Source organism: Colias croceus, chromosome 11 (assembly GCF_905220415.1).
Source record: "Colias croceus chromosome 11, ilColCroc2.1".
NCBI lineage: Eukaryota > Metazoa > Arthropoda > Insecta > Lepidoptera > Pieridae > Colias > Colias croceus.
Genome location: NC_059547.1, coordinates 8,905,294 through 8,928,579, shown reverse-complemented (window position 1 = coordinate 8,928,579; position 23,286 = coordinate 8,905,294). Strand labels below are relative to the sequence as shown.

At 32.7% G+C, this 23,286-nt stretch overlaps 1 protein-coding gene across 1 annotated transcript in view; it reads right to left on the bottom strand.

The window, feature by feature from the left end:
• LOC123695814 (thrombospondin type-1 domain-containing protein 7A-like) overlaps positions 1 to 21,964 on the bottom strand; it is a 65,760-nt gene extending 43,796 nt beyond the window's left edge. Inside the window, exon 1 of the mRNA XM_045641749.1 lies at positions 21,852 to 21,964. The gene's annotated coding sequence lies outside the window, so the exon portion shown is untranslated. The remainder of the gene's footprint in view (positions 1 to 21,851) is intronic.
• Positions 21,965 to 23,286: the final 1,322 nt, after the last annotated feature.

The window sequence follows — 23,286 nt, the reverse complement described above, 5'->3', positions numbered from 1 at the left end:
ATGTGAATTCGCCAGTTTTACAAAATGTCATATTTTCTGCACCATCTGTTAATTTTGCACATAGTTGTACAATTTATTATAGTACAGAGGTCCGCCCCGGCTTCGCCCGTGGTATCTACATGTTTAAACTATCCTATCTCTCAAGTTGGATCGAACTGCACATGGTGTGCAAATTTTATTATAATCGGTTAAGTGGTTTAGGAGTCCATTGAGGACAAACATTGTGACACGAGATTTATATATATTAAAAGATGTATTACATCACGTATTATACGATGTATTATTACATGTATAATGTTTTATACAATGAAGAACAATTAATTACATCCATTTAAAAAGTATCATCACAGTATCACATCACTTCACAAAATCACGCAACATATTATGTATTTTCTGATTATATACTGCACGAGTATTCCCAAATTCTACAATACCAGCTGTGTGATGTTGGAACGTGACTAGTAAGTCAAAGAACTTACATTTCGATGTACGCTGCCAAATAGATGAGACAGCTTGAGATAGTATTATCCTCACATAAATAACCATCAACCTATTTCAATATGGCATATTCTTTGAGATGTTGTATCTCTACAGGATTTATTCTATGTATAACCAGAGAATACCTAATAGCACTAGTTTAACCTTAAAATTAAGTTTAATTTTTCTTTAATTCATGAGAAAAATATATCTAGTAAAAATACTGTTAAATTTATAACATTTAACGCAAACAAATTCACATTTCTGAATAAGCTCATCAAGGCGCTTTTGATACGAATTTACCACATGCATAACGTATGATGATACCTTTTAATTCATTTGAGTCACGTTCACTTCTCAAATCCGCTGCTATTTACTGCGAGACTAAAATAACATACTAATATTATAAATGCGAAAGTAACTCTGTCTGTCTGTCTGTTACTCAATCACGCATACCCGAGAAAAGACATAGGCTACTTTTTACCCCGGGAAATAGGATAGGTTTTATTCCGGAAATCCCACGGGAACGGGAACTATGCGGGTTTTTCTTTGACTGCGCGGGCGAAGCCGCGCGTGGAAAGCTAGTTCTTAATAAGGTTTGAGAATTTAACATTTACAATCTTGTTTCAGACACATTCATGCTATATGAGTTCTAAGAAAAAATACGAATTTCCATATGATAAAATTCCGGTGATTTACAGTTACGTAACAAGGTTACCAGATGCTTTTCAGCGCGTAAAGCATGAAATTAGTTTTCCGGGCTGGAGAGGTTATTATAAAAGTTAACTGCAGTTTGCAGTTTTTGAGCCTTGGTAGCTGGTTTGTTACTTATGTTCTTAGGTGAAAGAATTTAATGAGGTGTTTCGCATCACTGGTACTTGGGAGAGTTTATATTTTAGTTTTATCTTGTTAATTCTGTTTAATCTGCTTTCGCTTTCTGCGTTTTGAAATTGTTTTTATTTATAGAAGATAACTTGTTATAAAATAATCATACCTTTCTTCAAACACTATTTTATTTTCTATATAGGAATACCGTATATGTTAAGCCGATTAGATTAAGGTTTAAGTATTTACTTTTCAATTTAGAGTTGTGTAAAATTTGAAGAAATATCATTCGGCATTCCTTCCAAATTCGGCATATCCCAAGGACTATAATTTAGAATACTTTAAGAAGAGAGCGTACTCCTCCCTCAAAGGCCGGCAACGCAACCACACAATACTCCAGAGTCTGTGGTTGTTCATGGGCGGCGCCAATCATCGCTTTCTGTGCGGTGACGCGCAAGCTCGTTTGCCGACTTATACATAAAAAAAAATCAGAAAGCTTTTATAATTCTATAAAGTACAAGATGTAAAAACCGGCAAATCAAACATAAAATCTGAAAAATTTCATACTTCCGTACTTACATACAATTAAAATTTCACTCGCACGCTGGTATTTAAAAAACGTTTTATTTAACGAGTTATTACATACAAAATGGGAGTTGCAGGTTACCTATTTGTTTGGAAAAATGATGCGGTGAGACATATGAAAATCCAGTGAGGATCGTTTGTCTTATTTTCATAACGAGTACGAGTCGGGGCCAACGACCTCATTATCCTGAGGGTCTGAGTCGCCAGTCGCCACGTGCAAATTGTTTCTAGACGCGATATTAAGCCTCCCCATTTGTAAACATTTGTCTCGTTTCGGGTATTTGTCATAAGTGAGTTATAGGTTTGTATGGGTCAGCGTATAGACTATAGAGGTTTATGTGTGTTTGTACAATATTCTGTTGTAATAGCCAGTTGGAAATATAAAAACGCATTACGCAATTTATTATAGGTACATATTACTTATTTATTTTATTTTATACACCTTAAGCGCTCTACAAAAGAAAAAAGTGTATCTCAAAACGATAAGCTTTATTGATTTCCATTGATAAAATATATTTTCAATAAGTACTTACATAATAAATATTGATTCATCTAATGCGGTAGTTTATATAAAAATAATTTGAAATCTATGTAGTCCTGTATCTGTACTGAATAAAAAACAGTTTTTTTCACTCTACAAAGATATACTACATGAAAAATTCATACATATTGAATCAAGCATCCCCATGTCAAGTGAAAACTTATTTAATAACATTTCCTATTCTATAGAGTCCCTACATCACACAAGGTTCAGACGTCGAGCCTTATCGACATGTTATATCTTTTCGGAGACAGAATGAGGTCGTTCCAACTTATGGCCATTAAAGCTTGTTTATTTTGCCTACTAAAGCGTGTGATGTGAAATAATTTGTGAATATGTGTATGTGTTTATTACAAGAAAAACGTATATGTTAGTAGGTTGTAGTCTTTCAGGAGTATATTTATTTACATATATTTAATTCAAATAGTACCTACTATTGTACGTAACTATGGTAAAGAAAAAAATTATGCTAAAATATAACTAGCTCTCCGCGGCTACACACGCATTTTCAAAGAAAATCCCGCATAGTTCCCGTTCTCGTGAGATTTACGGTATAAAAGCTATCCTATGTGCTATTTGCTAATCCAAGTTATCCTCTATATGTGTGCTAAATTTCATTGTAATCGGTTTAGTAGTATTTGCGTGATAGAGTAACAAACATACATACATCCATCTCTCCACCGAAGGGTCAATTCTGTACATTGAAAATATTGAAAAAATAAATACCAGGGGGTGTTACTGGATCGATACCAAACCCAAATATGTGATTAAATCAATTTTTGTCTGTCTGTCTTTCTGTCTGTCTGTATGTGAAGGCATCACGTAAAAACTAACGGTTCGATTTCGATGAAACTTGGTATAATTATACTTTTTATCCCGGAAAAATACGTAGAAAAAAAAATTTTAATTTTTCCGCGCGGACGGAGTCGCGGGCGGAAGCTAGTTTATAATATTATAAGGATAGGATAGGATTTATTGTCACAAAATTAATCCAAAGCAACAGCAAAACTTTATATGGCCATAATTGAAGTAAAAAGTCGCAGATAAAAACGATACAAAATATAAAAATCATAGTCCTTGTTAACCCAATAAACGTTGCAACCAAGGTTGTAACCCGCGATACAGATTACACACTCGATAGCGGTTTTGAAATTCCAAAAAAGAAAAAATGAACACATGTACTACAGATAACGAAACTTGCAAACTGTGCACATAACTATTAATGGCGGCAGATAGCGTTGCACGTAAAAGTAAATTGCGCGGAACTAGTTCTTAAAACTATAAAAGTTTATGGACACATTTTGCGGAGATGTAGACAATAGTGTATAATGTCACAGTTTTGCTCCCAGTAGCTATGTATCAGCAATTACGTACTTATTTACATATTTTGTCGACATTTATGACTGCGGTGAAAAATTTAATGTGTAATTTGTGAGGGTTGAGAATTTAATCGTCATTTTTAATGAGATATTAAGAATTTTTTGTCTTTTCCATTGTTAAATTTTGTATATTAGATATTATTATAGAGCAACAGAGACTAAAAGATCCGTGATTTGTATGAAATTTGCTCTAGATTATAGAAGTATTAAGAATAAATAATGTTAACATGAAATGAATTGTAATTATTAATCCACATATTAATCAATTGATAATTAGGTAACAACTTTATTGTTGACGATTTTAGGTATGCTCTTTGATTTCTCTACCTTTCTAGCTCTACCATGTAAAATTTAGTATTCTCTTTCTATGTAATATTTCTAGCATTTTAGAGTGTACATTTGGGTCGTCGGTTTTGGCTGGGGAATACTGCTGCTCTATGCGATCGGCAACAAGCAATAACCTATTTTGTTGCTACTGTATTATATTTTATTTCCCTTAGGACAAAGGCTACGTGTACTCTAAAAGTATCCACAAGACAACCGCCTGCAGAAGTTATCATTTTTCTCAATTATATAATTTTATCTTACGTACGTCATAATTCTCTATCCCATCATAATTCCAATTTACAAATACTTGTAAGAAACGGGCAATAGAAGTTTCTTTTGAAGCTGTGTCTGATGAAGAAAACACAAAGGAGGGAGCGGATATTTATTTGAGAAAAAAAGATAGTGGCAGCATTGAACTCATAAAAGTGTAGTCAGACCTATGGATATTTGAAAAACTACCAATCACCAAGTAGTTTGGTTTGTAATATCTGTTATCGCGTACTCATTTCACCCTTTTAAAAGTCCACTATCCCCATCCAGTCTAGAAGCTATTTCCTTTCCCTAATCGAAAATCGATCGAGGTTTTGCATGCAATAACCTAGAAATATTCTAGGAAAATCAATATTCTATACATTAGATTAAACCCCTGTTCAAATTTCAAGGTCTGAGTCGTTTGTACTAAAGTCCAACAGTTAGTGTCAGGTACTATCATTACAAGTTCAAAAAGTTAAAATTGACAACTTTAAACCTGGCACATGGAAGCTATTAGCGTCCGTAAATTACATGAAATCATTTGGCACGGTTTCAAACCGGAGCAAGTTTAATTAAACTACCATTAACCAAATCCCCACTAAGATTGGATAGTGTTCACGCATGAACTATCCCTAACTTATATTAGCATAGTTTGATTGTATAGGAGACGTCAACGTGACAATATACCGCATGTAATGTGAAGCCATCACACAGTCTTTAGTTACACAATATTAAGGTTATTGTATATTGTTGATGGGAGAAATGGATACACGAATACACAAAACATATGCGAATGTGACGCATGAAATACAGTCATCAACGTTATTCTAAAAAATAGTAAATATGAACAAAGCACAGCTCTATGAAAACATTTGTTGCTCTTAGTCAAAGCTTTTTAAGGAAAACAATTCAAATTCGTCTTAACAACATTAATAGTTACAATAAAGTATATAAAAATCTGTGTAAATTGCACAACAACGTAATACCAAAGTGAAAAGGCGTTCTAGCTATACGCAGCAACATGGCTAGTTGGCTGAAAATTTCGCTCAGAGACGAGGCGGATATTGGAAATTTTGGAGGGGCATCCAATACTGTCACTTGACGAGTATTGCTACGCGATAGCTGCTCTATTTGAGTGCACAATAAAGGCAAAACAATACTCGTGTGTTGAAAAAGCTCTTTTTAAGCTAACGTGCCTTACCTTCGTTCGCTTTGAAATGATTTTAGTCGTTGAAAAGACAGCTATGTTTTATTATGATACTGTTGTACGTAGTTTAATTTGAGAACTATAAGTTCAATAAAATACACTATACAATACCTTAATTTAATTTAATTTAATTTTCAATCGGAATTTACGAACCTTAATTTTTTTTAAACAGATTTAAAAATACGCTTTTTGTGAGAACAGAGATTGCATCTAAACATCTTTTACATTCACTTCCCCGGGGTAAATGGTTTTTATTCAAATTACAAACAAACTGTAATAAAAACAAGATTCTTCGCTGTTTCAAGACTTGCATTGTTTTAAGTTCAACGAAGCAAGCTAGGTTAAAAGGTGGAGTCACAAAGAATAAAAATTTGTATATGCTTAGTACAAACTCAGCGAGGACAGCGGTGACAGTGTTTGCTTTTAATTAAATTTCTCCCCTCGGGGAGGTGAGGGGGGAGGCTTAACAGCGTAATTAATAGACCTCTGTATTTCGCTAAATTGTCACGTGTGTGGTGTCCTGATTATGTTTGTTGTTATATGGAAATTCTGAGTTATGAGTGGTGAACACGTAGACGTGGAAATATTACGTTTTTGTTCGTTTATTGGGACATTTTATTACAAGCCTTGAATTAAGAAAAGGAGATAATAAATTCGTTGTTTAAACTGTATACACGTAGGAATTATTTAAGGTAGAATAGAAACACAAATTCATGCATATTGCAATGAAACCATTTTATTAAAAAAATACCAACTCAGATACGACAGTTCTAAATTTACAAACAAATTGCATTTCCACATGAAACCAATCGGATACTCGTAAAGAAAATGTAATATAAAAATGCAGCGGATACGGCGTTATCGATGATATAGTAATATCGATGGAATCGGATACTCAAATGCGTTGTTTGAGGTAGGTCATTTCGAGTTATTGGATATCCAATGTGCTGAATTAAGTGTTGTATTTTATCCGTGTATTGAAATATGAGATGAGTTTTGTATATTATAGGTTGTCGATTATCTTTTATATGCTTAACGTTTATTTTATTAGTACATACATTGATAGTTCGAAAGAGAATCATCTCATGAAAAGAAAGTTAGCAATGGCTGACATCAATCTTAATTATTGAACATTTAAATAAAGGATTTAGAGATGGTCAGTACTTTTGTAAAGACAATTTGTGTTTTTTAACAATAATAACTATCTATTATCTCTGTTAGTTCTATTATAGCTTTAATCTATGTTGTTTTTCTCATTAATAAAACTTCTGTCTCCCTTATTGACCTGCATCTAACGTAAATAATTACGGCACTTTCCTACAAGCTAAGTCGTCAAGGAATAATGAACACAGGGCTTGAATAGTACTCGATTCCTCTTACTGTTGGCGAAACATCCGCTCCATTGAAAGCTTCACGAGCTTTGGAGGGCTTTTGCCTTTATGGGGTTTGAGAATCAATGGTGATTTGTGAACTTAATTTCGGAAGAAATTTTAGGGCGAAAATATTGAAGAAGATAGTATTGAGTTTGTGGTTGAGTATTAGATACATATTGTTGTATTAAGTATTAGATTAGATATTTAGATACATATTGTTGTATTATGTAATTATATATAACTAGTGAAGCTTAGAAAGTCGTATATATATTTTTGCTTGCTGGGATAACAAATGTCTTTAATAACATTACTATTGCTGCTAAATTTTCTGTTCTCTTAATATAGGTCTCTGATTTTTGTTGTAGTTTTTATATCTATTCTATTTAATATAATGGATATAAGGAACAAATACAAAATCATAAGAACTATTGTTAGTAGTGTTATTAAAGCGTTCATATTCGTTTTGAACGTAATGATTAAAGAACTTCGTGTCCTTATTAATTCGTTAAAAATTTTTGTTACTTTGTTAAAATTTCCAAAGTGCTTTTGTTAATAAATATCTACATATCATGTAGAAAAACGAACAAGAACAGAATATATCATAGTATAGTTTCAAAATCACCTGAAATTGAATAAGGAATAACATTCACTGATTTAAAACACAATATATATTTTTATAGCAAGAAAACATACAAAAAACAACGCGACAAAACCAATTTTATTTAAATGTTGCCACACGTTTTATTCGCTATCGATAAAATAAAAACAATAGCGTTAATCTAAAGCAAAATTGTCGAAATTTGTTTCGAAGCTTCGAATATTGCGGACTTATTGCCCAGTGGCATATTTGGCACGGCGTGGGTTCATTGAACGTTGATACATATTCATATACCTTGTATGCTGGTAATCGATACTCGGCCAGGTTATGTTGATGTGTTATGGATGTATGCTAAATGGTCATACTAATTAGCCTTTTACATATTTGAGATTCTATATGTGAACATGAAGTATCATGTTACCTGAATTCTTAGGGATGGAAATCCTAACTTAAGAACTCATGAAATTATTGTTACTTGTACTATTTATTCACGACTCTATTAAGGTTTTCTTTCTATATATTACGTATATTTTTTAAATACACTAAAAATAATTTACTCAAAATAGCAGCATAAAATCACAACAGAAATTAATCCTTCATGCACATGTAATAGAGTAAAATATACACACATATCTTTATACCTAATTCCATAGATACATTACGTATATATAGTATTGAAGTACATATATAATTCCTTTGTATGTATTTCTGTTCTTATTGTGCTTAACAAACACATCACAATGATCCCATTCTATTGGAGTAACGCCAATCTCATTTGTATTATGCAGGATTTCAATAATCCATGTAATACTCCATTTACACGAAAATCGAATTTCAATATAGTCTGAACTGTACGTAAACATAATTTAACATTTAACATCATATTATCATCAACCTCGTCGAGTTTTACTTTAATGACCTTTCATTGAGATATCTCTTTGTTTATTTTAAACCATTTTGTGTTATTATTTCAGTTATTAAAATTGAATGTGTTTACAAAGTTTTCCATAAATATGAATAAGCTATATTGTTTTAAATTTGTTTAACCTATAATAATATTATATAAATTAAGCGAAGAATGATTAAAAGGATTAAATCATTATGAATTTAAAATTTAATCTGTTTCGTAGAGTTTGGACTTTTATAGTGTGCGTGACTCATATTTTATTGATGGCTGTGAGTGTGCGTGTCTAGATCCCCAAGGTAGTCTCAAATGTACTATAGTAGGGAACTAAAAGTGCAGCAACGCCAAGTGTCTTGTTATCAGTTTAACGAGCCATTGTAAACGAGAATTATAAACATTCCCGTAAAGCGGTACAAAGAGCCATTGTCGCAGGACTGTACTTCATATTCTCGAACGTTATCTATAATATAAAAATGAATCGCAAAATGTGTTGGTAAGCGCATAACTCGAGAACGGCTGAACCGATGTCGTTATAATTCTTTTTTTATAGTATTCCTTGAAGTACGAGGATGGTTCTTATGGAGAGAAAACGTAAACATGTACCACGGGCGAAGCCGGGGCGGACTGCTAGTTTATTATAAAAGTTTGAAAACGATGCATTGATAAACTAATTACCTAGATAAGCAGCACATTGTTCCACTTTCAATGTCTTTGCTACGCGATTTTTACGTAGCGCAAGCGCTACGCTTATAACTCTGCTACGATATTACATACTTCGTAGCTATCTTGAGATGCGTAGAGCATTTAAACGCTGCGTTGTAACGCTTTCATAAAAATATGTTCTGTAAAATAATTATTATTAAATAATACGAGATTTATGTTATATTTTATCACTCAGAGTAATAGTAGTATTGTGTAAATTTAACATTTCTAAATTAAATCTTCGATCGTAAATTTTTTTTTTCGATTGCTCTTCACACTTTACTTCGTACTCCACTCACATAGATGTCGATAACGAACTAAACTCACGCGCAAGTCGATCCGTCTCAACTAGTAGTGGTAAAGCTAACATGTTCGCCGTCCATGAGAAAGAAGGCAAACAGATTAAACCCTAACACGCCAACCAACTTGTCTCGCTGACTGATGGTGTTTACGACTGTACTTCTGTCTGCTTTTGAACACGTCTGTACACTTATTTGCTGAACTAAATTGCTTACGGCGTTTGTACTTTTACGGTATTGACTCATAGAATAGTTATATAATTGCTTAGTGATGGGAATTTCAGTGACAGGAATTCTTTTGAATGAAACGTTTTCAAATCGTCCTGAAAATCGGATGAGACCTGTTAGTTGCACTTTACACAAGATTTTAATTTGTCATAGTTGAAAATAGGATGAAATTTTATTTTAAAATATTTTAAAGAATTCTCTTCTTGTACAAATAACTATCTTGCATGCTGTACCGAATTGTCTATTGTGTAACATAAATACCTCCAACGCTATTCCCATACAATTTACTGCTGAAACTTTCAATTTATACATAATGTGCGCTTAACTTGCCGCACGAGAATAATTTTCCGTGGAAGTTTCGAATTCTGCGAAATAGATAAACTCCCAAACAATGGTCTAAATTAACAATACAAAAGTTATTCTAGAAATCCACAATATCGAATATTAAACGAGAAATGTAATTATACTCATTTTGGTTTTCCCTCGAAATGGCTTGAAATGTTTGAATGATAATGGATAATCAACTTTATTTCTTGGTACAACTTATTATTTCTGAAAACATGGTTAATTTGGCAAAGGTTCTTTTAACAATTAAAATTAAAATTTTAAATGCATTATTAATTATTTTAACTTTTTCAATTTAATTGGAATCTATTTACTATATAAGTTTAAATATTAGATATGCATTATATTTTTTTCGGAATTATTATGAGCATAAAATATGGAATGAATTTACCAAGAAAAATGTAAATCTACGGACAAAGACATCGGACATTTCTCTCTTTTCAATACGGACGTTTAAAATCTATTAAAATATGATTGCAGAGAGAAATTTTGTTTAAAATGTCGTCCATATTTTGCCAGCTTTATTCGGCGCTCAGCTAAAATGGCGGTCACAACGAGCACACTCGACTCATTGTTATGTTGAATTATATTGTGAATACCTGAACTGTGCATTATTCACTTCTTCCTTTCAGTAAAATTATTAGCATGAGTACGGTTTAGTTCCTTATTTATTATGCAGTTAGTTGGTTTGAGGATTAGGTTGCGTCATGTGAATTTACTTGTTTAGGTGTTATGGACAAAATTCAATATTATTATCTCTACCTGCAGGTATAGGTTAATATAGGTTCTATGAATATTTGGGGAACGCCGATGATGGAACGGGGAACAATCCATCGTCAGTAAGTGGGTGGCGTGAGCTCGTGTGCCAGCTTGCGCCGCCTCGTGGTGGGTAATTTGGTGGAGAGCCTGGAAACAGGCAATTCGCGGAGGGCCTGGAAACGGGCAACTGTTGGGCGGGACATGCGGAAGATTGCGATAGTGTCCCCGCATCCCGTCTAAAGCAGCGCGTTGGTACACAGTGGGGTTTTAGTCGGTAGGAATCCGACATAACCCATGGCCCCTTCCCCGGGAGCCGTGGGTATCATAGGTAAGATTTCCCCACTTTAAAAAAAAAGGTTCTATGAATATTTCACTTTCGATGCTTACGGAATAAAAAAAAATTTTAGAGCATTTTATGTATCAATGCGGATGGAGTTGAGATCTATGGTTGAATTTTTGATAAAGTGTTCAATAATACATTTTTACCATTTAACTAGTACGAAGGTATAAGTACCAGTAAATGATCATTAAATTTATAAGTGAGATAAAGTGAGATTAAAATTATGCCTATCCCTCGTAACGTTTGTGATAAAAGTGTCCATAAAATTAAAAATTCAATTTCTTACTTCAAGAGAATTTTATTGCTTCCAGTAAAAACGTGGTAATAAAACTGTTCGAGAGAAATTTTCAAAGAATTTTTAACTGTCTGCTTTTCTTTTATAAGTGCTCTTCGGGTTAATGCGACGAAATATCAAAGGCAGTTATTTTTCTTACTGATGTAAATTGAATAAAGAGTTGTCATCTAAAAAGCTAGATATTCCTTTGTTGGCTTCAACAGTGCAGAGTGTTATTTCTTGAAATTCTAAATCAAAACCTTGTTTATGCTAAATTGCATTTACAAGACAAAACCGCAGTGGCTTCTGGTTAGTAAAACAAAATGTGTAAACACCCAAAACTGTGGGATAGGTTTAAAAGAAGTTTTTAATAGTCGCCCCATTTAGCACGGAAAACAGAAAAGGACTAAAAATTGCATGTCCGCCATAATTCAATTATGTGGACGGGCTAGCTTTTTCGCCGCTTCTTTTGTCGAAACGCTGAAAAATGTAAAGTTAAGTTTTGTTTTTTCATCGAGTTCAACCATAATTTAACTTATGCGATCGTTAGCTTTGAATTAAGATGTTTTTTAAAGAACAGAAGAATACAGATTAATTTTATCGCGTATCGAGTTAAAAGTAGATATATTTTCACTATAAATGTTTTGCATGTTTATATACATCTATTACATTAAGATAACATTACTGTCCTTGAACATCTAAAATTGTAGAAATTATTTTTCTAGAACTTTTTTTTATTTGTGCTTTAATTAATAGTAATGAAGATTCATTAAAGAAAATGTTTCATGATTTAATTTTAATCAGCGATATTAGTAATTTATATAAAGAGATGCTTTTCCCGATTAACTGTTTCTGTCATTCGCTTTCAATTCCTTTGGAAGTGGAAAACTCGGAGAATTTGTGGGAAATCTTTTCATAAATGAATTTTCTTTGAATGTAGAGCATTATTAGTTGATGAACTCGCATCTGCGGAAAGCAGAAATAGAAAAGCAAAAAGAAAAATAACGAAGAAATGTGTTTTTAAGTTGAAGAAATTAATTAATTAAATTATCTATATCCATCGTATAAAATGTTAACAATATTGTATATAGTATTATTTATTATATTTATTAGGTATATTGTGTATAGAACACACTAATATTAAATTGATTGAAAAATGCTTAAAAAAAGTCCTCAAATACATAATGCTTCATTATTAAAATTACAGTAAAATAATTAAGCATTTCATTAAACAATCGAGCGTTTCCGGCAAAAACAATAGTAGGTTTCCAATTACAAAGGTTTTAGTTTTAATTTGGTGGTGACGTCGAGTAGGCGGGGAATGGCACCTCTTTACTGGAGGGCCTCCCGCACTCGCATCAACGAGGGACACTCGTATATAATGATGTTTTGTTGATTTCCAGTTTTATACAAACGACCATCCTTTAAGCCTACTTACACCTACGTAAAATATAAAGAATAAGGGCAACTTACTGATATGTTTTGTTAGCTTATCTGACAGATTATATGGTATAATATAATTTAATTGTAATTTTGTATGTATTTTGTAATTTATTATCTTTTTTTTTTGTTTTTTGTTGATTGAATGTATTAATGTGTACCTATATTATTGATAATTTTATTTATTTGTACCTTCAAAAATTTTTGCACGCCATTTACAATGGCAGTATATGTGATATAAATATTGTATATTAACACCTTTGTATGACCATATACGTGCAAATAAACAGATTTGATTTGATTTGATTTGATATGTAAATTATGTATGAAAATAGTACTTTACTTTTAGGTGGAAAAGTATTAAATAGGGTATCAGAGACACTATCAGTATTCAGTAAGTAGGAAAGAAGCCCTAAGTCCTCTATGTCTACTAGTCCTTTAAGCATAAAAGGTTAGTAGAAACAAATAAAAACAAAATAATAATGTACTCGTAAATCCCATCTGCATTGAGGTTCTTTAAATAGAAGACGTGGGTCGATCACTATTGATCGACTCATTTTGTAAGAAAGCTTGATACAATGTTCTTGAAAATATTCTCCAAGAAATAGGACGCTATAAATCGAAACATAACTCTGTTTTGCACAAACTGATTTAGACTATTTATAATATGTGTACTGGTATTATATGAAGTTTTTCAAAATATCTCCATCCATTTCGTAATAGAGATATAAAACCTTGTAAACCAGACTAAATAGGTAACTGAAAAGTTATATCACTATTGATCAAGCCACTATTCTACATGTAACATTGTTTATTACACTGGCAACAATAATCCCGAAGAACAAAAGGTTTAATTCCAACAAGTAGGCCAAACGACGGTTATATTATAGCAACCCTATTCACAATGGCGGCTGGTCGCGCGTAATGAGCGGTTACTCCAGGTCGACCATTACACCGCTAGATGACGATTACCTGTGGTTTACTTATTTTCTGTTGTTTTTATTTGCTGCTATTTATGTTTCGTATTAAGGTTACATACTGAATCCTCCTTTTATTTTAATAAACATTTATGGCATGAATGTAAAGTTGTTTTAATTTCTGAATGAAAAACTGTACCAATATTTTCGCTTTTTTGTCCTGGAGCTATATGTCTATAGCGACGTCTTTTTGTTTTATCGATTAAATTACTAAACACTTTTAATTTTCACTAAATTTCTAGGTAAAAACTGACCCCAATTAAGTATTATAAGGAACTAGCTGTGCCCCGCGGTTTAATATATAGCCTATAGCCTTCCTCGATAAATGGGCTATCTAACACCGAAAGAATAATTCGAATCGGATCAGTAGTACCTGAGATTAGCGCGTTCAAACAGACAAACTCTTCAGCTTTATAATATTACTAGCTTCCGCCCACGACTTTGTACGTGCATCCCCGTTTTTCCCCGTTCCCGCAAGAATTTCGGGAAATCCTTTCTTTAGGGTCAACTCACACCAAAAGAGCGGCGAAGCGCAGCGCAGCGCAGCGCAGCGCGGCGAAGCGCGGAGTAGCGGAGACCCGCGACTTCTCGAGCATTCCAGCGACTTCTCGAGCAGTCGCGGGAATCCGCGCGCCTTCCCGCGATGAATTCACGGGTCGCTCTTTGCGCAGTTCGAATGCTCGCGCGCACAGACGCGTGCGGGGAGCGGGCGCGAGGGGCGGGATATTGCCAGCGGCCGCTCGCGAATGCTCGAGCATTCTCTGGAATTCCCGCGACTTCTCGCGCAGTCGCACGGTCCGCCCGCTGGAATTCCACGGAATTCCAGCGGCGCCGCGGGCATCCGCGCGACTCGTTCGAGCTTCTCATGCGATAATGAGTATTATAGTAATGAAAATAAAGTTAAAATTCATATGACACGGAAACTGCGCTCCGCTTCGCCGCGCTTCGACGCTCTTTTGGTGTGAGTTGACCCTTAAGCGCATGCCTACGTCCTAACATCTGCCTGCATGCCAAATTTACCGATACGTCCAGTGGTTTGGTCTCCACGTTGATAGATCACTATATCAGTCACCTTTGAGTTTTATATACAGGATTACTATATTACTATTACTATAGATATGTAACTGTGATATATATGTGTGTGTGTGATATATAACAGTAAACTATGCTAAAGAGCATTTAAAACAGATCGAGCTTAATGTGTGGCCGATTAAAAACCAATGAATAAATTAAGAACTTTAAATAAAACTTTTAACAACATTCACAATTGTAAACTTGCATATAAATTTCATTCGTTTCAATCAGTACAACGCAGATTTTGATTGCATGTTAGGATATGAGGCAGTTTACAGAAGTATGTAAATGCTAAAGCCCCACAAGCGCTTGCATAGAAAATGCAGAAAATTTACCTATACCTCAATCAAAATATGGACTGAGATCTTTATGGTTCTAATCTAATATATAAAAATCAATGCCACTTTTCGTTGTAATTCCATAACTCGAGAACGGCTGAACCGATTTCGATAATTCTTTTTTTATTATATTCCTTGAAGTACGAGGATGGTTCTTATGTAGAGAAAACGTTAATATGTACCACGGGCGAAGCCGGGGCGGACCGCTAGTACGACTATATAATAATATACCTTATATTTACTTTTTCCATCAATATTTCTAAAGTAAAATGAACAAATCGTATCGATTGAAAAACTTTCCTTTGAATGAACTGCATTGTGATTGATTCTTTGTTTCAGTGCAATGTTGTCTCAGACAGGCGGAAATGATACTAACTACTACTTCGAAAAAGACTAAACACAATGTCTCCATACAAAAAGCAGACAACATTTTGAAAACTTGAGTTTTGTGAAAATGCCACGTAATCCAAACATCTATTTTTATTTTTTAGCTTATGTTTCTGCAACAAAAAACATTGAGTGAATTATGTTCTTCTTTTTTCGTTTTACGTTGTTCCCTTTTAAATTGTTTATAAAATGGTATTAGTTCGTCAGCTTTTAACAAAATGTAAGCTAATAGCCTCGATGGAGCGATTCTGCCATCACTAATTCAGTTTGACTAATAGGTTTGACACGGGGCTACGTAATGACTCCACGTGTTATGTGTCGCCTGAAAACTATGGCAATCATTTTCCAATTTAATGTTTATTTACCTGTAGTTAAGAGTTAAAGCTTTCAAATAACTATGTAAATGGATATATAATTGAAATGTTTGTTTGTGATAAAAAAAGCTATAATATATAATATGAATAAAGCTTTTTTATTTATATAATGTGTTTATTTTTGAAGTGAAAACTTCTTTAGCGGCGTTGGGTATAAAATCTTAAACTCGCGTCAGGACACGTGGCCTGATCGAAAAAGCGTAAGAAGGATGTTTTTTTTTTAGCCCTTATATTCCATGCGTAAGACGAAATATAGTAGACCAAAATCTTTACAACAGATGGAGCGTTGCCGAACTAAACCGAATGATTTATCGTCATTTTCAATAAAGCTATGTGTGCTGTCATTTCGCCGCTGCACTGTACGTACACGGTGCTTCTGTGTGCGTGTAATGTTACCGGATATTGAAAAATTTCCCAAAATTTTCCCCGACTACGGAAAAAAGAGGGTTATGTTTTTCGAGTTTATGTATGTATGTATAATATTTCTTTGACACGCACTGCAGTATAAAACGTTGGACCGAATTTGAGATGTGAGGTTTCATTGCAATCATCTGAATTATTATGTTAGTGGCGGTAGTGACGTAGGCTATACACATAAATTAACAGTCAAGTTTCAATTTTTATTTTAATATAATTTCGGGTTTATGATATTTTTTTTTAATAATATTGTAAAAATTCTTTTAAGTATTATATAAAGTACCTGCCTACTAAAGTTATATTATATGGACAAAATAATTATATTCAATTTTTAATTAAATAAATCACATAAAAAAAGTTTCAATATTAACTATAATAATTAAATTATTTTTTATTTTTCATAATATATGAATACGAATAGCGGTAGTTTTTAGTCGAGAATACGGGACATTTTATTTTCATCATATCCATCATGGAGTTCACATAAATTAAATCGCAAGCGAAAACGACTATGACGTTTTTAAGCTTTATAAAAGTTACAAAATAATGTATTTAAAATAATCTAATAATGATCATGAACCTTTAGTGCACTGTACAAATAATCACATTCACGATCGAAAAATCCAATAGCATTACCCTGAAGATCTTTTAACCATTTTACCGTTTTACCAATAAAAATGGCAAATTCATTTTCAAAATACTGGCAACATACGTTGAAGTTTTGTATTCCTTCATATCTGTAAAATTATTATTCGTTTATAGAAATAAATCAGCCAAATAATCTACAGAAAACCTGTGAAACGATGTTTCATCTTTTTTTTTTGTTTTCGGGAACAAATTTTACAGCGTTTTATTATCACAAGACAGCATTTTTTTACTAAAATTGCAAACCCTTTTTGACGTATTTCATGACACTATATGCGCTATACCACTGGTGCAGCGACGTATTTGCTTTTGATTTCGTATTTTCTTTGACAAGGGCGACGGGCGGTTGTCATGCTCCATCTGTACTTTATTTTGTAATCTAAGACCAAAATATCAAACATGCTGAACGTTTATAATCAAGTTTTCACTTCTGCCGGCACTCCCGGAGTGCAACCCGTCTTTTTTTCTATGGTATTTACGGAATCATAAAACAATCATTCTTTAAGTATTTGACGCGTAGTTTTCGGTTTTCTTTGAAAATGCTGCACCGATATTTACATTACAAAAATATAGTTGGTATTAGAAGGAATATTTATGACAATTGTGTGTATTTAAAAAAATACATGAGTAAAAGAGAGGATATTTTTAGTTAACATTCAGTATTAGAATTTAACACAACGATAATATTATATTGTATTGTTCTCTTATTTTTGTAGAATTTTTTTAATTGCCAATAATGTAAAAAAGTAAACATGAATAATAATATTATTTAAGATAAAGGTGTAATAGTTCAGGATACATCGCCCATTTTTGCAAGTGACTACTATCAAGCTGATTTTCCGTTTGTAGCTTTATTTTGATGAGACACCGAATAATTTCGTGTACGAAACTCTCGATTGTGGTAGCTAACAAAGATAACAAGGATAAAATTTTTTGATTTGATGGTTCTCAAATATTTATTACGCAATTTGTAGGACAATATGTCTGTTTAATTATATAAACATTAAATAAGTGAAAACAAAAAAATCAGCTTGTTAGTAATCATTAATGATGACCTCGTTATCGATACACTTTGGAAAGGGGGACTTTTTGAACAAACCATAGATTTTGTAGGACAAATATTTTTTCGAATAATTTAGGTAATTATCTTGAGATTGAACCAAAAAAAATTCATTCAGTTAGTAATAAATATTTGAGAACCATCAAATCAAAAATTTTTATCCTTGTTATCTCTGTTAGCTACCACAATCGAGACTTTTGTACTCGAAATTATTGGGCGTCTCATCAAAATAAAGCTACAAACGGAAAATTAGCTTGACAGTAGTCACTTGCAAAAATGGGCGATGTATCCTGAACTATAAAGTATTCACCATCAAAGAAACCGCTAATCATTCTTTGTGAAACGTACAATGAATTTTAGTATCATTAAATTTAACATGACAATGTAAAGGTTTAGTTACATATTTCCCGTTTTATACGGTCGTACGTTTTAATCGGTCGTGATAGCTTTTGAATAATTATAGCATAAAATAGATGTAAGTAATATCTACTCTTATATTATGTAGAGGAATGATCGTCTACAAATCTTCATAAAATTAAAATGTAGTCTCAATATGATACAATAATATAGTTTTCTTTCAAGTCAAATAGATCACACCAAAAACATTTTCATGTAAAATGTTGCCAAGACGAGCCCATGTGACTCGCACTGTCAAAAAGTTATCAGATCTCATGTAGAGCGAAGCTTCTAACACTACACGCCCTAACTCTACAAGGCCTAACTTCACAAACTCTACACCTTAGTCAAAATATGTGGCTTGGCCGTTCGTTACTACAAGAACTATTGTATAACACAAAAGTAATGCACAGTGAATTAATTTTTCACCTTACGCCGATGTGAATGTAGCGAAATGGCCAAGCCACATATTTTGACTAAGGTGTAGAGTTTGTGAAGTTAGGCCTTGTAGAGTTAGGGCGTGTAGTGTTAGAAGCTTCGCTCTACATGAGATCTGATAACTTTTTGACAGTGCGAGTCACATGGGCTCGTCTTGGCAACATTTTACATGAAAATGTTTTTGGTGTGATTTCATTTCTTTTTGTAAGTTGTTTGTAACAAAATTTTATAAGTATGTCGATTAAAGTTTTAATTTTTTTTTTAACAAGGAGTACCTATACATATATATATATATATCTAGGGGAACCAAGTTTTAGATTATTAGATTAGACCTCTAGCGTCATCAAAATTTAATTTAAAATTATAGGTCTCATACAAACTCCCATCCCCTAGTTTAAGGGGTTGGGGGATGAAAGTTACAAGTTTTATAATTTTTTTGTTGTTTGTGTGCTAATACTAGCTTACATACAAAATTTCAGCTTTCTAGGACATTAGGAAATACCTTAAGAATTTTGATGATCATCAGTGAGTCAGTGACGAAATTAGCGTTTTTTAGATATAAATAAAATCTGAAATATAAAAGCTAATGTAATTAAAACTTAATATGTTCAATAAGTCCGCTTTTGACAATATATCCCTAAAATTTTGTTGATCTAGCATAATCCAAACACAAGTTATGAGGGTTCAAAAAAACGTCGAAGCGCTTCGAGAAAAGGTAGGTAGTGCCCGTGCTTGTTCGCTTGGCTCGTCTTGGCGGGGGCACTGCCGTGCCCCCAGATTCAACTAGCTCTCACAATTTAATTGTTATGAAAAATGTATTTCTGCTAGAACATAATAAAGAAAAATAGCATTACAATTTACAAGAACTACTTCGCTGAAGCCGGTAAAGGAATACAAAAAGTCAGGAACCGTGGAAATAAGAGAAAAATCGTTCTAGAAACAGTATCTTATAAGTCGACCATGAATAGCTAGCAACATTATATTATAAAAGTAAATCCGAAGAGAATGGAAAATAAAACTTTATAGAAATTATTTTAATGTCTCTCTTTTGTACGGTTAAAGCTTTTTATAATTTAAGCTTATTTTTTATTAGGTTATTTTTCATAAGTAGCCCCAGAGTAAAACATTTAGATGAAGACTACTTAAGTATAATATGAAACCACTGCCAAAAAAGCAATAATTTTAAATGATGTACAGACATAAATCGCATGGCTCCCATAACACCCCAGATTTTACGGAATAGAACATAAAAACTGCATTATTTCCGACGGCCGATAAGAATTTTATGTTTTTAGTTATGAGCCTAGCGAAATGAAATAACATCCATGGCATGTAGTCGAATTTATTGAGAAGTGATATTACGTTGCTTTGAATACTACCAATCAAATCCGATTTATATTGAAAACCAGAAATGCATTTGATGGTTTATTTTGTAGAATCACCGTAGAATCTGAAAGTAGAGACGAATTTGCTTTTATAGTATTTTTAGTTTATCCAAATTAAATTGAATTCTCATTATAATAAAGTACCTAAGTAATAAAGATTGTGCGTAGGCCGTAATAACATGACAAAGAGATTTAAATTTCGGTAGAGTAGGTAATAGCTACTCAAAAGTAATAAAAATAAGTAAGTACTAAAATAATTGGATTTTCGGTTTTAGGAAAAATTTTTAGATGAATCATTCAAAAATCTATTAACGAAAGTGTAATTTACATCCAGATGCCTTAATCGAATAACTTGTACACTCGTTAAGGAGGAAAGCAAATAATTGGCGAAGCCTGAAGAGGCGTTATAATCGAATCGCGCTTAATGAACCAATGCTGAAACGTTTTTCATTCTCCAGAAAACGGACTGTTTAACACAAATCATTGCTGTTTAATGACTTGTGGTTAATTAAGAGTGTATATTTTAATGTGCCAGAAGTTTTATATATTTAAGGAAGAGAAATAAGTGTCTGGATCATATTTTAAGTTGCTCACGAAACCGTCGGTGCAGAAACTACATAAGAACATAAGATGGTATAAATCAATGAAAAAGATAGAACTATCAGTTACAATTCTCTATAAAATTTCGATACTGTGTCATTTTTAGGTAACGGGTGATTAACTATACCAATGGTAGAGTTATTACTCGATTACGACACGGTCAAAGAAATAATATTATAGGTTCAAAAATGAGAGGCCTGTTATAACAAAAAATAAGATTTAAGGAAGCTCAATGTCATATGTTGTTTTTTTAATACAATAAGCACTAAAATTTAGGACAATATTTTATTATAAAATTAAAAACGATTATTAAATCCACAGGACTTAGTAATCGTTAAGTTGTAGAGACAATATTAAAGCTCATTGATATTTATAATAAAATTGTAAAGTAAAATCTGTCAATGTATAAATATTCTATTCACTGTACAGAAGGATGCAAGTATACCCCTCTGGGACACGCAGAATCGATCCGTATATAAATAGACTGCCTCTCGGTAAGGTTTGTTATCTTTCATCATTCAATGTTTCAAAGGAAACTCGATATTCCTATACGTATAATATTATAACGAAAGCTACTGGAAAATACCTTGAGTGGCAAAATTAAGGGCTGTTTTTGTTTGACTCCGCATCACGACGTTAAAATATCTTATGGTAAGCCAACAAAAGGGTTGCAGTAGATACCTATACATGTGCTTTAATTGTATGATATAGAAAATTAAGCAATTAAATTCGGAGTTCATTTATAAAAGGTACATCTTCACTCTACAGTAATTTTTCTGCGTATATTCATATAAATTGACCATGAAACGATACAAACAAATCACGTTAGGCAGAATAAAATATTTATTTACAAACAATGGACGACACTTTAACGTGTGCAAAAAATAAATTTCTCTGTCACGTACCTGATATATTTGTGCTGAACAACCTAGCTTGTAGCGTACATAATTCGATTAACACAAACGCACAACTAAACAATATAATATATTATATTCGAGCAGTACGTGTGTGTGCTACCGCGACGCGCAGAGCACTGACCACTCAGTTCCCCGCGTCGCCATTGCAAAGAATACAGCCTGAAACGAACAGGTGTGGTAAATCTGAACTTTGTACCTTGTATTATTGTATAATTTGTACGTAAATTAGTTTTGTTTTGTGTATATTGAGGCGTTGGATACAGAGAATTCTTTGTTGTAGCTTTTCTTAGGCTCTACGGTTTTGTAGAGCATGCTTGCTACGAGCGTCTTTCTGTATTTTTGTAAATAGTACGGTATTGTTTTGTATGCTTCTTAAAGAGTTTAAATGGTGTAAGTATTTTATTATTATCTATTAATAAAAATGTTGCAAATTATACCATTACTTTTTTCGTTTTAAATATATTTTTCCATTGATGTAAAACCGAAACATTTTGCTATGTTTGAAATGCTCCTCTGTAAAAAAAACAGGTAATTAGTCAGAGAGACTTACGTGTACTAATCACTAAACTATCTATAATGTATTACATAGTACATTTATTTTATAACTATTTTCGCGTCTGCCGCTTGTTTATTCTTTGTCTCTAGGGGTGGGCTGGATTCGATACTGCGCGCTTCATCCGGAAACCGCTCGCCCTTTTCAGACCTTTGTTTTGCCTAACGTCGACGATTTTGATCATTTCACGATTAGGACCGATTCTCGGTTTCATTATGAAGCTGTACACAAGTTGAAACCTCGCTGTCTAAAGCTTAGATTAAAAATATTTCAGATTAATTTGTTGTATCCCAAACTATAAAATTGTGCGAACATAAAGAAATATAGGTACAGTGTTGAATGTTAAACTTAAATACTTAAATAAAAAACACAAAGAGATTTGAAATTAAAAAATTATACAGTAGATTTGGTGATACCTTTGATTTTTTGTTTTGTCAACTATTATATCGACCTAATCTTATAATACAAATTGAATATTAAAATATGAGATTATTTTTATTAAAACTTGTGCGTATTTTGTCTACATTTTCTTGTCTTCCGACTTTGTAATGTGAATATAGATAAGGTTCAATAGAACTAACACTAAAATATAGGTATTGTACATGTCGTATTGGCTTAGAAAATTAATATCAAATATTGATTAAGCCTACACGTAGTTTCTGTCAATATTTTATATATTTGGAGAGGAATTCCTAAGAAATTCTAATAAGACATATTATGTAGTAAAACTGCTGTATTATTTTCCGTAACTTGTATGTACTGTTAATTCATTTAAAGTTTTAGTATTTTTGTTGATAAAATTATTCTGGCTAGCGCCATTTTGAAATGTAAAACTCAAGTATTTATAATGATAAATTCCATCAATGACAG